The sequence below is a fragment of the Pezoporus occidentalis genome, unplaced genomic scaffold, assembly GCF_034315485.1.
Source record: "Pezoporus occidentalis ecotype Australia unplaced genomic scaffold, CSIRO_AGI_Poc_V1 ctg54, whole genome shotgun sequence".
NCBI lineage: Eukaryota > Metazoa > Chordata > Aves > Psittaciformes > Psittacidae > Pezoporus > Pezoporus occidentalis.
The window spans coordinates 8,153,565-8,169,974 of NW_026915877.1; the positions used below are offsets into that span (position 1 = coordinate 8,153,565).

Consider the following 16,410-nt stretch of genomic DNA (forward strand, 5'->3'; position numbering starts at 1 on the left):
AGTGTGCTTAAATCTGTCCTCTAAAGGGTCAAGGTGAGAAAAACTGGCTGAAGAGAATTCCCTGAAAGTTTCAGAGGCAGAAAAGACTTCCTCGCACCTTTTTAACAACAGCAGGGATACTCCAAGAGATAATTATGGAATATATGTAATCCATTCTTTCCAGATGACAGTCTGAAGCTGGGTAACTGTAGAACCCCTTCACACCAGTACTCTGAGACAGAAAGTCTGTCCCTTTATGTCTTGTATGAGTATTTCAAGTGAGCCACATAGCAACTGTGAGCTGATTGGAGTGAGGAGGTGATAACATTCATCATTACAAAAGTGTTACAGTGTGGTAGTGGGAAAAGGGGAAGACAAAATAACACATCCCTGAAAATCCAGCTGAGGCAGTATAACAAAATGACATTACTGTATTAGAAAAATGCCTAAAATGAGTTATGGAACTAATTAAGGAAATACAAAAAATATGGATAAAAAGTTCCTTGTTGAGTATAATTGATAGTACAACTCTAATTTGAAAGGTTAACAAGCTCTTGAAAATTGTTGAATCAAGTACAGACTGATGTTTTTAATGTAATTATACACAGCTAGCTGATGGTATAGTCCTTTTTATTATATTACCAGCTATTAGAATTTCATTTTTAAAGCAAATACTGAATTATACTAAAGATATATATGGTTATTTTAAAAGATTTCTTGGTTTTCTAAGGGCTGTACATACTGATCAAATTCATAATATTTGCCATTTATAAAAATCTGAAAGACAAGATTTAAATAAGAAATTCAGAGTATTTCACTGTCTTCTAAAAACATTTATTTTAGATCTTCCTAATTAAAAGCTCAATTGTCTTAATGGATGACAGCATTTTAGATGTGTGAATATCTTTTCAAAGCAACTGAGGATTAGAAGTAGTTTAAGAAAACAAAGCCGCAGAAAAAAATTACAATTAATGTAAGAATTCTAGATCCAAAAAGCCACTGAAAACATAAATAAGCCAGATGATACAGCAGATCAACCAATTCAGAAAGATAAGGAGAGGCAAACTAAAAAACACCAAAGGAACAAACCCCCATATATTCCTATCTATGCACACAGTTGAAGTTCTCATTATACCATGTCTTCAGGTTTGCAGCAGTCTTTCACCTTGGTAAAAGCAATCCTGATGTCTTGATATCTGTCTAGAACATCTTTATGAAGCCCTGCTCTCCACTTGCTACTGGGACCATGTTAAAACTCATCACAATCCTTTCCCTTCCCTGACTCCTTTCTGCACCACATCCAGCATAAGCCAGCTGTCTTCAGTGCCAAAACCTCTGCTGGCTGGTTCCCCACTGAGGAGCCTCCCCCTTCCAGCTTCCCATCTTTCACCTCTGATCCTGTATCAGAAGGTCAGCAGTTGCACTGGGTGTTCCACACTGGATGGCCCACAATTCCTCCACTGCTCACTTGTGACTTCAAGCAAAGGCTTTGAGCTCCCCATGTGCATTTGTGATACAGAAGAGTTTCCAAAAAAGCTCCTGCAAAGCCAAGTTCTCCTCCTCCTCCATGAATGTCTTTAAAATTGCTTTTTTATTCAGCACTCACCAAACAAAAACCTCAAAGGGCAATCATTAGGCACTTTGACTGTTGTCTGTTATGCTAAGTTATCTCATTCTTATGCTCTCCAGCCTGCCAGTCTGTATCTGATTGTTACTTTATGCATGTTCTGAAACTCTGTAAGTAGTAACATTTAATTCAGTGTTTTTATAACAGAATCTTCATCTAAGACTCAGATTTCTGGCTCCTATTGTGCTACCTTTACTACTAAACAACGCAGTCTAACAGTCATATATCAAACTGAAATTCTGAGGAGTTCAGGATTCATAGATGGATTATTACAATAACAGGAAATTTTTATCATTATGCACAATGAGATTTTCTAAGAAAGGGAGTGCTCTAATTCATTCTTATAGGTATCAGGCAAAATTGATTTAGTCTAAAGTGAATTTGGAATTTACAGCAAGCAATGTTAAATTGAAATCCTTATGAAGGTAAGAAGTTAGATATGAATTACAGCCTTTGTACTAGTACTCATCTTACCTAAAAGTAGCCATCTAAAAGATAAGCATCTACTTCTTAAGATTCCTGTATAATCACAGGGGCTGACTGTCAGAAATATGTCATTTTAAAGGTGCCTGTTTGCATTCATCAGCCATAGAAGAAATCCAAACACCTACTGAAGAGAATAAGACAGTTAAGTTAGACAGAAAAAGGTGGATCCTATACAAACCTAAGAATAGCCTCACTAAGTTACAACAAACGTCCACCTAGTCTCCAAGTCTATTCCCCAAACTCAGTTACCTTGTGAAGGGAACCAGGGATAGCAGAAAGCAACGCTTCCCTATATACCTACCTGGCTGTGCTTTCGTTACAAATTTTGCAGTCTAACGCTCATACCTAACAATAACCTAAACCTCTGCTGGCATAGCATGTGAAGAATCCAGAGGCGGCTGTCGACGAAGCCATAAAAATAGATAGCCTGAACTTGATGGCTCTTGAAATAATCACACTATATCACTCCTTCAGTTGGTATAGGAAATTAAGTATAGGAAATGCTTATTCTGTGAGCTATGAGTGAATAACTGACCTGGACAAGTTCGGACATTCTGCAGTTTCAGCTTAATTCACTGGACTCTTGACTAGAGTAAAACAAATAAAACATTACACTTTCTCACTTGCAACTTGCTTTAAAATAGTCACAAAAAATCTATAAGGTCACTTGAAGGAAACTAAAAGTCATCTAAAACTTCATGGGTGTTAACCAGCTGATTATAATCTAAAAGCTGTAACAACAACAGATTAAATTGTACTATTTCCCACGCTTATAGTCATTGTCAAAAATACTGAATTTATGCAGGACTTTCTGTCCTTGTTACAATCTTGGCCATTAGAATGAGACACTGCAATTTTATAGACTTACGTGTTCTCTGAAAAATAACAATAAACGATATTTTCTTGACCTTTTCAAGGTTCTGTAATTTTACTGAATGGTCCTTTTTATTCTTCCTTTTAAATTTTCAGCACTGATGAAAAAGTGATGAAATGACCAACAGAATAAAATGAAGAACTGTTAAAAGGTTAAAGTAGTGAGCCTGACTCCTGTCTCTCATACAGCAGACAGGGCATAAAGATTTTTGTTTCATTTTTGGTCATTCTTGTCATAAATTTCTTGTGAAGTAACAACATAACAAGCTCCTGCAGAAACTACAGAACATATCAAACATCACCACTTTTCAACCTAAATAGTAGGCTCATTTGAGTTGATTCCATGTCCTTTAAAATTGCTTAGCAAGGTATACATGCTTCTTTCTCTTTCTGTGCAGATATATGTAGGAATGGATCAAGATAAATCCAAAATAAACTACTCCTTTGCAAACAGTCCTCCTCCTGAAGAGAAGACAAAAGCGCCAACATGCGACAGATGTTTGTCATGCTGCTTAACAGAATACTGGAAGGGACATGAGTCTGCAGTAATGGGGATAATATAAGAAACTATACTGCAGAGCATTAATGGTGCTTTAATAAAAACTTAAATGGAATAAGCCAGTAAGTTCTCCATGGGGAAAACAAGATGCAGTGCAGTTATCCTTGCATGTAAGCATGAACAAGCTCTCCAACTGATCTACCATGTGATTCCTCTCATCTCAAACTGGAGGCAACATAATCACAGGGAAAGAATTAGTGTGAAATAGGTACAGTGCAGACAGAATAAAGAATAAAGAAGACCAGAGACTACTGCACCACTAATGTAGGATAATTTCCTGGGCCGTGAATGCTTCACCTGCAGTTTCATTTCTGTCTTATGCAGTATACCTGCATACATAGTATTTTTCAATGAGAAATATACATTAGCTATTGTAAACAAAGGAAAGGAAATGACACAATTAACGCTTTTCTGGTATTCAAATTAGTTCTTCAAATTAATATTAATTTTAATGTTTTCCATAAATGCAAAAATTTCAGGTCAGTCTTTAAAGTGTTTTATGTCGGCAACAGCTCCAGAGACATACTTGAATGAAAGTCTAAACTTTCTACATCTGAAGACGTGAACCTGGGGAAGGACTGGAAAAGATGTGAACAAGAAGATTTGCATCATTGCAGAGTCCCATTCTGACTGGTTCCTCATTTGTTTGGAAACTGTCCTGATCACTGATCACTCTATCTTCCTCCTCACACCCTTCTGGATGCAGTGCATTCATGCTGGAACCTGTCTCCTCTCCTTATTCACCTTACAGGAACAAACAAATACATAGAGCGACAAAGAGACATTACGGTTCTGTTTCATGTTCTTATCTTGAAAATTCACGATGTGCAAAGATTTAAGGTTTCTGACATTTGATACACAGCCTGCATCAAATGGGAACCCAACAAGGGATTTTGCTAGTGGCTTGCATCTTCCAGTCTCATTTCTGTTGCTAGTTGGGAATCCACTATGTACTCAACAGTGATAATTTCCTCCATGGTAGTAAGTTTTGGAGCCTTGGCTAAGTAAAAGGTAGAAAATTCTCCCTCAAGGACAAAATCCCACAAAGTATTTAAGCACATTCATGACATTCAAGGGAAGAATATTAACTACTTTGCTGAATTGTCATCTAAAATACTAATTAATATTATCTATCTAAAATATCATAATCTAATAACAAGCAAACTAAGAGGGTACAGAAACATTTCTCCTATAAACCCCTACTTTAGTACTTTGTTGAAACGTGATCTTCCCACCTACAAAACCCCAACACTTACAAATAGCTGAAAAATAGCTAAAAATTGCTACCAAGGGAGTTTTCTTCTTTTTTAATTGAGTGTTATCCACCTTGTTGTTCCTTTGAAGCTCTCACAAACACTGAATTTTATATAGCAATACAAGTAAATGTAAAAGGTTCAAATAAATATATTGAAATAAATACACAGGCTAATACTAAGTAGCTTTTTAGATACTGTCCAATCACATTTTCCTTTTATAAAAGTTCAAGATAAGTTGATATATATTATTGTGTGAAATGTGGCCTGACTATGCTCACAGAAGAATCAGAGGAGTTTGGATGCAGCTGGTGGCCAAATACTCCAAACATAAAAGAACATGAAAGACAGCAGGTAATTCAAGAATTGGAAACACCTTTTGACCAAGAAAAATTGGAGGGGAAGTATGATCTCACAGACAAAAATGAATCGGATTATTTTCAATTAAACTGTTCTAGTGCCTAGAGAGTGACAAACTTGGCTTCAAGCTATCACAGATCAACAGATAGCTCACACTTGTTTCTGCAAGGATCCTTCTAAGATGTCCAGGCAAGAAAGAGGACTCCAGCTGGCAGACTTTCCACAACTACCAGTGTCTTACCCCTCTGAAATCAAAGCTGGCAGAGTGGAAAACAAGAACATTAATCTATAAATTGTGTGAGTGATTTTTAAAATTCCTTTTAAATGGAAGAAGATACTCAGATAATGCAAGAATATACAGGATATTAACATCAAAGGACAAGGGGAAAGAGAGAGAGAAAGCATTAATAGAGATCAAAGTAAAAAGAAGGTGACAATGAGATTACTTCAGGGTTTAGGCTCAATTTAGCTAATACATTGGGCAAGGCTTAAAAAAAACCATAATTTTTGTAATACAACACAATGCACTTGAGGCATAGAAAAGAGGAACTAGAAGTAAAACATAGGATGGAAAAACAGATAACTGAAAGATAGCGGCTATCATGATGGGATCTGAAAATAGAAAGGAGAAAACAGATGGTGGTGGTGTGTAGCATTTTACATATATTACTGGGTAGGCTATGAAGAAATATATACGAAAATAGACAGAACACTGGCTGGGAAGAGACACTCTCCTACAAGACCACTATAAATCTTATGGGATACAGGCTGAGGTCACTAATGTTACTCAGGAGACACATTCCAATCCAGACAATCTAAAGCAACAAGAGACCAGTGGCCTGCTGCTGTGTTGCTCCTGTTGCTTTTATCAAGTGGATTATACAGCATATTGCAGACATACTGCTCAGGGGAAGAAGCAGTTATTGCTCTTGTAAGGTCCTGCTGCACACTAGCAATGGGCTCCTGCATTGCTATAGAAGGCAGTAGCTTCCCTGGTTTACACTGGAGAAATAGGTCCATAATAACAGTAGGGTTTGGTTATTTCCCGGATTACTGGTAGGGCCTCATTCATTATTTCCTTAGATAATTCAAGGGCTTTGACACAACAAAATATATATTACACAATATATAGACCAACAAAATTCTAAACACAATATATACACAGATTGAAATATATATTAAGACAATAATAATAATAATACTATTTTGGTTAAACTATCAGTTATTAATGTTATTCCCATGGAAAATATCTGATGATCATCAGTTGGTTCCCCTTACGCATAGTTGAAATACAAATAAAAACAGACTGTAAAGAAAGGTTTTAAATTAAAAAAAAAATAAAATCAATTGAACAAAAAACCCATCAGACAACAAAAACCCCTGAAAAATTAAGAGCACTAGTACCCGAAATGAACTGAAGAGCCTAAGGACTTAAACTAACTCAAAAACTCAAAATAATCTAAAATCTTTTTTTAAAGAAAAGGAAACAACTTCTTCAGAAGGTATCCAGCCCTAAGAGGTTGATAATCATCCCTAAAGAGATATTAGATACACACTAGAAGATATATAGGCAGCATGAGAAAGCTACATCTTAGAGATAAAAGTGTGAGAATAATTTGACAACCACCCTAAATCAAATGTTTTCTACATAGTAAAAATGTCTTCAGTCTTGTAACAGAGAACATAAAAAGAAGAAAATACATTAAGATGCTATAAGAATGGAATTAAGATTAATGTTTAGGTTTTTTTTAATTAATAACTTTGGTTTTCAATAAGAAAAAAAAATGAAGAGTCTAAGGCAAAACCCACGCTGTCTAATGGGAATAAAGTACTGTAATGGAGGTTGTCAGTATCAAAAAAGAAACAGATCAAAGGATTTAAATGTGCTTACACTGTGAGGACCAGATAGTCTCCATTCCAGAATATATGAAAGCATACAGAGATGAAGTGTAAGTGAAATCAGACAGGCCTCTATCAAATGGAGGTGAGGCACTGCCTGACCAAAAAGGAGCTGAAATCTTACTTACACTTCAGAGAGAGAGCAAAAGTTGAGCCAAGCAGCAGCAGATCCATTAGTTTTATCTCAATGATACTCAAGGCTCTTGAACACATTCTGTAGAAAAGCGTAACTGAAAATATGGTGGTGAACAGTGAGATTCAATGTGAGAGGTTGTGCCAAGCTCAATAGGCAACTTGCTGTGCTGTGCCAACTGTATTGTTTTGGCTTGCAATTCAGGCAAAGGAAATGTGATAGGCCTAACTAATTTGCACCTGTATGAAGCATTCAAAATAATACCACTGAAAAGATACCTAAACCAAATAATATGGAGATCAGGTAAATTGGCAAAACACATAAGGAACTGGCTAAGAGGAGAGAGGGAGAAGGACAGAGAATAATATAAAACGCAAAGTCAGACATTCATTGACTAATCAGAGGAACCCTTGTGAAATGCTGGGGTCTTGGAACCTGGAAATTAAAACAGAGCACACTGCCAAGGCCTCTTCTAGAACACAGCTGCAAAGCTACTTCTCACATCTCAGTTAGGAGCAGATCCAGAGCAGGCAAGAAGGTGATTAGAGATTGTCCTCCAAGAAGAGATGGAAAAAGATTAATAGAATTTCTTGTTTAGCCCAACAAATTGCCAGCTACAAAGAAATACATCTGTGTTCAATATACACAGTGAGAGGGTGAAAGAAGTTCAATTACAGTGCTAGCAGAGGACAGAGAGGTTTGCACTAGCAGGAGACAAGGCTTGTCATGATAGTTGAAGCCCTCCACCCCTGCGCCTTTTGTTCATAAGCACTTCACAATAGTTATAGTTATTTCATCATAAATGCCTCTCTTGATGTTGAGTATACTGAATTTGTCTTGCACTGAAGACACTGTGTGTGAATTTGGTAACTGAAGCATACATTACAGTGTTTTTACATACTGGGAGGGGGATGTCTTTTCTCTCTCTATCATTGGAGGAAGGAAATGTCCCCTTTCAGCTGATAAGCTCTGTAGGAGTCATAGGAGCAGAGGATAATTCAGCTGAGAAAGGACTTCAGAAAGCTTCCAGTCCAGCCTCCTGCTAATGGCATTGTCAGCTGCATCAGTTTAAAATGCTGGTACTCACAGCTTTATTCACTCTCATCTTGAAAAGCTCCAATGGAGGCTGTACCACCCCCCTTAGCAACCTGTTCCATTGCTTGAAATATTTGACTGGGATAAAGCTTTTTCCTTGTATCTGGCTGGAAGAAAAAAATGCAACCAACCCACCTCCCTCCAAAACACAAGCAAACTATGAAAGTGAATTTAGCAGAAAATAATTATAAGTCTTAAAAACAATTGGCTTAGCTTAGACATCTCTGTTTTAGAAAGCATCGATTCAAACATGGAACGGTTTTAAACCCACTGAGCAGAAGAGTTCAGGTAAAATATAATGCTTAATTCTAGTCACCACTTTTAACTCTAAATGAAGACTAGAAACTAGATAGTCTGCATTACCAGCCTGTTCTACGTATATGCTTGAGATACACAAGCCAGCAGCCAAAGCTAAGTGTATGCTGCCTTCAAAGAAAGCAAGAAGGCCTGCAATACCAGCCTGCATATACCCTACAACACAGAACAGAGGAAAGTGAGTAGAAATTGCAGGGCAGTACTCCTGTCTTTCTGGAATGCAGATTTTGATTATAATGGGATCACAATTTCCTGCTCTATTCTTATGAACAGGGCAGAAGAAACAGTTGTAAACTGCTTGGATTTAAGTTAATTATTAGAACATCTTTCTGGTGATCAAATATTCTGCTGAACATCCATTGGATGGATAGACAGATGGACAGACAGATATATTGGTTAAATAACTATCTGCCAGAAAGAGCAGTGATCTAAATTGTCTCTTCAAATCCACTCTAGCCCTGTGATCCAACCACTGAGCACACAAAGCACAAAACAGGAAGCTGTGGAGTGCTTGCCCCACTTTTCTTTCATGTTTATGATAATCCATGGTATGGCAGAACAGAAGGAACAGGCACCATGTGACTCAAGAGACAGCAATAAAATGATTTGTCACACTGAGTAAAGTTCCCCACTTTATTAAATCCTTGGCACCTGTTGGAGTTGGTTAAACACAAACAATTTCATTTAATTCCTGTGCACACACGCTGTCCCACATACCTTCCAGAAACCTCAAAGACAGTCCCCGTTTCAAGGCACTCAAACATCTGAAGCAGTAGGGAATGAGATATTGGTTAAGGGTAGGAGAACAGAAGCAGGATGTAAGTTAATTCAATTCACTGTAGGCAGCATGACAGAAATGGGTCTTTAAGATGGACATCAATGTGCACAGTCCTCAAAGAAAAGTTCAAGGAGGTTATACCATGCTTGAGAGCCAGCAGAGATATTCTGCAAATGAACTGACATTACCTTTCCCTTGTGAGTTTTCTGAAGAACAAATTTCATGTGACCCAGTACAAGAATAATTTAAAAAATTGCAGATTTAAGCAAACACAGGACAGCAGAAATTTTTTTTTGGCCTAGAATCATATACTATATAATTATTTATACCTACTCTATATAGACTTTGAAGCTGAACATAGCAGGCAACTTGTGGGTGTGCATGTGAGTGTTTACAGACTCATTTAAATGTTCATAAGCAGTTTAACAGGACTATACCTCCAAGAAGAAATACAACATATCAGTATTAACTAAGCACCACACAGCAGCTTGCCCACTTCCCCTGAGTGGGATGGAGGAGAGAATCACAAGAGTACAAGCGGCAAAACTCGTGGGTTGAGATTAACAGGTAAAGCAAAAGCCATACACATAAAAAAAGCAAAACAAGAAATTCATTCACTACTTCCCATCAGCAGGCAGGTGTGCAGCCATCTCCAGGGCAGCAGGATTCCATCATGTGTAATGGTTACTTGGGAAAACAAACACCATCACTCTGAACATCCTCCCCTCTTCCTTCTTATTCCCCCATCTTTATGTGCTTGCAGGACACCATAGGGCATGGAATACCCCTTTGGTCAATTGGGGTCACCTATCCCAGCTGTGTCCCCTTCTTGTTCACTCCCAGCCTACTCACTGATGGGGTGAGGAGGAGAAAAGGCCTTGACTCTTTGGAAACACTGCTCAGCAATATCTAAAACATCCTTGAATTATCAGCACTGTTTTCAGCACAAATCCAAAGCAGAACCTAATTAGCTAATATGAAGAAAATCCCAACAAAAACGGAGTACAATAGTTCAAGTAACTTTTTTTTGTTTTCATGAACTAATTCTGATCACTGTTAACAAGTTGTAAAACATCCTTGCAATTTTCACAAATACTAATCTTTTAAAAAACACTGAAGACTTGGTGGATTTTGCAGCTAACAGTAATTTTGGTAGATTGATGTCATGAAAAAAAATTATTTTCACAGAAGATTCTTTTTTCCTTTAAAGGAACAAAACCCCTAAACTACTTCATAGCATTTCAGGTGCCTCCTGAAGAACTACAGAATCACTTCATTTCCATTAAAACACTGGATGTAGACCTGACCCCATTTGAGGGTAACAGTTTCTGTCTGTGACATGTACCTTAAGCCAACATACCCTGACAGCAAGGTATACTTCAAGACAATGAAATTAAGTTCAACTCATGAGCATTACTGTTCATTCTTTTTGCACTGGTATAGTAGTCCCACAGAAACAGTCAATATATTTTAGTTTTAATGGGGCCTTGTTAAATATTCTTTCATCCTAAAATGAATTAAACATTTCTCTGATGAGTACTTTAGTTAATTGTATTCTTGTATTTTCCTGTTCATCCTACAGGTACTTTGAAGAAACCACTGCTTTTCTTTATTCTTATTTTAGCTTTTTGTTTAATTACTTCATCTGAAATTGTTTTGCAAATCAATTTCTTCTTTCAAGTGTTGATTAAGAGCAAACACTCAGACAAGTATAAACACAAACAAGAGAAGTTTCCCATCCTGATGCCCAGAACCTTGATTTCCTTTTACTATGAGCAATTTTTTATATTTTCAGGTACTGAACACACGACTTGTTTTAATAGATGTAGAATTTGCCTTGGATTAGGATTTTTTATCAGTTTTATCAGACTCTTCATTACAATATAGAGCATGTGGAGATATGGTAATCCTTTGGAGGAACGTTATCTCCAAAGTCTAGGTTATACTTTCCAGGAATGGTGACTAACTACTAAGGCACAACCAGCCTTTAGGCCATGCAATGCTAGAACAACTCTGGAAATCATACTTTTTCTTCCCCAAAATAATTATGAAAACTGTAATTGCTGGTGAGACCAGCAAGGCTGACCAAAAGTGTTCACCATAATCCCCAAAACACTAGCAATTTCTTCCCTTTTATTATGCAGTAACAGTTTCTTCCACTGCTTTTGACATATTATTTTATGAATTACTAATTATAGTAAGTGTAGCTAAAAGAATTGCACATGTTGAACAGTACTTGTTTCAGGCCAAGAAGACTTGAAGCTCTCATTAAAATTCCCCAACTCTCTAGCCCTTAAGAATCTATAACTATTTCCTCTTTACATCCCATCCCTCAAGAGGGGTTACATTTTTTGAAACAAATGAAGGTACAGAAAATTCGAAGAATCGTCTCTCTGTGATCAGAATCATATTCAGGGAGTGTATAATCAACCATTTCCAAACACTAAGAAGAGAGGCTTTTAGCAATGAAAGGCAAAAAGCCAGGAGAATTAGCCTGTCCTATTTATTTGTCTTATATCTTGTTTTGAGTAGATGATAGCATGTAATAGCAAACATACTTCGGAGTATATATATCTGAGACACTTTAAAAAGTAGCTCAAATGTCTATCTTCGCCAATGACCTTGATCATCAAATAGTGAAATTATGTAGCTGCCAGACAGCTCTTCTGCAGCTAACAGCTCACACCTTTCATTATATTTTGTGCAACATTAGGCTCTCCATGGTGTCTGCTGGGGTGTGTGTAGAAGAAATGGGGTTGTCTGTGTGGTTTATCACTGTGGATATTTCTAGGTAAAGATGCCCTTTAGGGGTACAGAAACAAAGGCCAATAAAAGAAGTTGGTTCTGTTTTGAAGTAAATTCTGGCTTGGAGCAAGATCAGTGATTCTTTACAGCTGTCGCATGCTGTTATGGCACAGGATGATCCACTTTAAATCAATGTAAAGGAGACTGAGAAATACAAACCTTAATTCTCTTTCCAGTGTAATGAATCCATCTTAGTAAATTCCAGTCATTAAATCAAAATAAAATTAAAAAGGTTAGCATATTTGATATGCCCTTAATATAGTGAACAATATTGCATGCAATAACATATTAAAAAAAGTAATGAGAGCTTAATTCGAAAAGAAACAATGAACAGGACATGCAGAAGCCCCATCTGGATTTTCTCAAAAGCTACACAGAAATCCTGCACAAGTGGGCAGTGACAGAGTGACTGAGTATGAACTAAAACTGTTTCAATACCTGGAGACTGAAAATGTGATCAAGTTTTGCAGTTTTCTGTGCAAGAAATGATTAATAAATTAGGATTCTTCACCCTGGTACAGACAACTGAGGAAGAGACAACAAATTCCTATACAGTCATGAATAGCGTGGGAAGGGGTAATAAGGTATTGGTTTTGTTTGCTTTGTTGTTTGGGTTTGGGTTTTTTTGTTTGGTTGGGGTTTTTTTACTTTACTTTCCAGTACTAGAGGCAGGTGGCATCCAGCAAAGCTGCAAGTAACAGATTCAAAAGAACCAAAAATGGTCAGTTCTTCACACAATGTATGCGTGAGCCACAAGACTTTCATTCTCCGTTATTGTTTAAAGATGTATTTTGACCTGTTTTATAATGACTCAAGTCAGAACTTCAGCTAACAAGAATAAGTAAGAAAACGACCTCACTTCTCAGGTAAATAAAGCGCACAGCCTATCTAGCATTGTAGTACACCTTTCTGCATTTGCTATATACTTACCAGTTTCTAAGGGGCTTAATTATAAAATGATCTGTAACAGACCTTACGTTAACTTATGTAACAATTGCTCCTTAGACATCAGTCTATATCCCAAGCCTCCTTGAAGCTGTGAATCACAACAGCAAAATCTTTGTATGGTCAGGATACACAAACCAGAGACTATCATCTCCCTTGTGAGTAGTTCATAGGTGAGAGAGGCCAATGGATCCCTCAATGACCTGATAAGGGTGTATGAGGCTGGCTATCTTGCAGTATTTTCCAGAGATCTACTAATGGCAGCCCCAGTTCCAGACTCTGAACTGCTAAATACCTCTCTGTTGGAGAGGTATTTAGCAGTTTAACAGCATGTATTTGAAGTGCTTCTTGCTCAGCAGACCTTTCACGTGTTGCTGCTGGAATAGATGTATTTAAATCATTTTGGTTTCCAGTTGTGTGTGTTATGTCTACTTATAAAAGATAATGATTTATTTGCATACAAACAAAAGTACACAGGGTGTGAAACAAAAAACTTCCTCACAGTAAAGAAATGACATGCTTTCTGAATAGCTCACTAGGGTTCCGATGGTGGTGTTGCTGATGAGGTGCTGAGGCAGAAGGCAGTAGTCATCCTGTGTAGGAGCTCAGTTTTGAAGTTGCTGGCAGTAGTGATAACTTGAAAAAAAATCTTGAATATTGAGCTTTTCATTTTTTTTGTTTATGATTTCATAAAATGAAAGCTAAGAAAATTTAAAATGAAAAACTAGCTTGCAAGGTATTGCAATTCACAATACTAAAATGTAGCATCAGTTTCCAGGTTTCTTATTCCTCTGGTATGAACAATTCAGCAAATACAAGAAAATAACAAATATCATTAAATGCTGACAAACCATAAATTTGCATATTTTTCTTCTCAAAAGCAATTTTTCACTGAAAAATGCTACCTGTGTGTATTTTCCAAAGACAAAACATATTGGTGATCATCTGAGTATATGTAATCTTCACGTCTCTGGGCCTCCAGCTCCCCATGTCCTGAGCTGAATGCTGTATTTTCTTTTACATGCATAGTGCCTAGCACAATTTGATTATAATGAAATCTTTTTCCATTATGTCTCGCAGCAGTGTTGCTGCCACTGATCCTCCTTTTTTCCTCCCCACTTCAGTGTATTTTGAACACAATCATGTGACCATTGAACAAGGGGCTGTCTGTGACTGAATGTCTGGTTAGGTACATTACAACCTTGGCTCAATTCTGCTAAGAAAATTGTTGCTAAGGCATGAGAAAGTATATGAGCTAAAGTAATGTAAGATAGGGCAGGTAATCATGCTGATAGCAGAACAATTGCAACAGAAATAGCTGGCAGATCAAGAATTCCAGGAGAAAGCACAGCAACATCAAGTTGTATACAAAGCAAAGAAAAGGAATGGTAGTCAGCATTCTCAGCAACATCAAGGATCAGCCAACTACAAGACTTGACGGACACCAACACTTCTCCAGCTGTTTGACAGCTGCCTGGTCAGTGGAAACTCCTTAAGTGGTGTAGCATGTTAACGCTTAGCACATTAGTGCCAGCTATCTGTTGCAGCTGGTACCTACCGAAGGAAGTGTTTCTATTCTTGTGTGTACTCAGTGAGTCTCTTACTGAACCATATGATGCCAGAAAAAACAACCCACTGTGCAATGGTCACATTCAGAATGCCCTCAGAGATAACGGAATCTGGCTTCATTGCTGGCCAATAAGCAGCAAAGAAATCCAAGGACTGATAGATTTTTTAAATGTACCTACTGCTGACAAGTTTCCTTTGCTGTGCTTGGTTTTTCTTTGCTATGGAGAAACTCAGATTCTGCCCCATTAAAAACATAAGTGAGAAAATAAAAAAAAAGGGTATTTGGAGATTTCAAGGACCTCCAGAAATTGAGGTCCACATGGCAAAATATTTTCTATTTTTCTCTTTGAAATAAACAAGAACTAGTGATACTACTTTAAATAGAAACTTTTCTTCTCCTATTTGTTTTCCTGCTTGTTGAGTAAAACCACAAGCAAGTGAAAACTGAATGTGAGAATAAAAAATAGGACAGTGAGAAACATGAGGGGAGAAAATTCCCAAGACAGAACTGTCTATAAAGTACTTTCACAGAGCATTATTTTCATTCCTCAGTTCTGAGGAATTTGATTTCACCTCATCACAGGCCATCCATTCAATGAAGTCATTCTAATCTGTCTTTATTTTTCCTGACTGTATTTCTTATTTCACTGTTACCTTTTTTCTCTACCAACCAGTCCAGAACAAAGCAGTTGCATTAAATGAGAAAATTAATGGCTAGTCTTATTTCTCCCACCGGATGTAAGATCACTAAAATACTTTGAAAGCACACAAGAGGAAATTATGTATTTCTAATGTCTTTATTTGATAACAAAAAATGCCCAACCTTACAGGGTCTACAGAGAACCCCTCACTTCGTTGCTAGCCAGGGAAGGAACAAAGATTACCTGAGATCACAAGGCAGGGCAAAGAAGTCCAGCAGAAGATACCGTCTTGATTTGGATTAATTGATGGGATGAATCACCCCACAGAGCTGGCTCCCTCACTCCATTAAGAGTCCAGCCAGAGCTGATGACTAGCTAAGCTCAACTTGTAGACAACTGCAAAGGCAGAATGTGTTGGATTTTGCTAATCTTCTTGAAAGAAGAAATTATTTATATTAATAAATTTTGAGCCATTTCAAGATAATGGTATAGCCTTTTAGTACATTATTCAGGAAAACAGTGAATCTCACATAAAAATAAGCCACAACATGTTGAGAAGCTGCAAGAAAGAAAGAATTGCAGTCAGGGGATGTATTTTCACGTTAAACAATTTCTTTCTTTAATAATTTTATTCAGCTGGCAATATCAAGATGAATACCTGTTTTCCCTTAATGCTCTCCTCCTGAGAATACTGGCACTCTGTAGACTGACAGCCAAAATAAACCATTTCTAAGTTGAGAAGGCTTAAAGAATCTCAGAAGACAACAAGTTCCAAGAAACACCACCACTGGCTGGAAAAAAAAAATAAAGAAAAGCAAACAGCCTCAATGGCAGCCATAAAAAAACCTTGACTCACCCAGATATAAATGTCTGAAAAAAGGCATATACCAGGACTGCCATTTAGATTTTTGTTCCTTTTGTTATACTTCCCAGAAAAATGTTATTTACCCACACTTCTGAAGTGCAGTGGGTTTATTCAAAACTAGTGTATGGCTTAGGAGTAGTCTTTATACACTGCATGTACACACAGATCAGTACTATGTTAATCAGTTGGTAGACCACTGTAAATGCTAACATTTTAAATATGGCTATG

At 37.2% G+C, this 16,410-nt stretch overlaps 1 long non-coding RNA gene across 1 annotated transcript; it reads right to left on the reverse strand.

Moving 5' to 3' along the window:
• Positions 1-1,633: 1,633 nt before the first annotated feature.
• On the reverse strand, positions 1,634-15,729 carry LOC134173581 (uncharacterized). Its single transcript, XR_009968301.1, has 3 exons — positions 15,561-15,729; positions 5,292-5,394; positions 1,634-4,268 (listed from the first exon to the last, which is right to left on the reverse strand). It is a non-coding gene; the product is annotated as an uncharacterized LOC134173581 (long non-coding RNA).
• Positions 15,730-16,410: the final 681 nt, after the last annotated feature.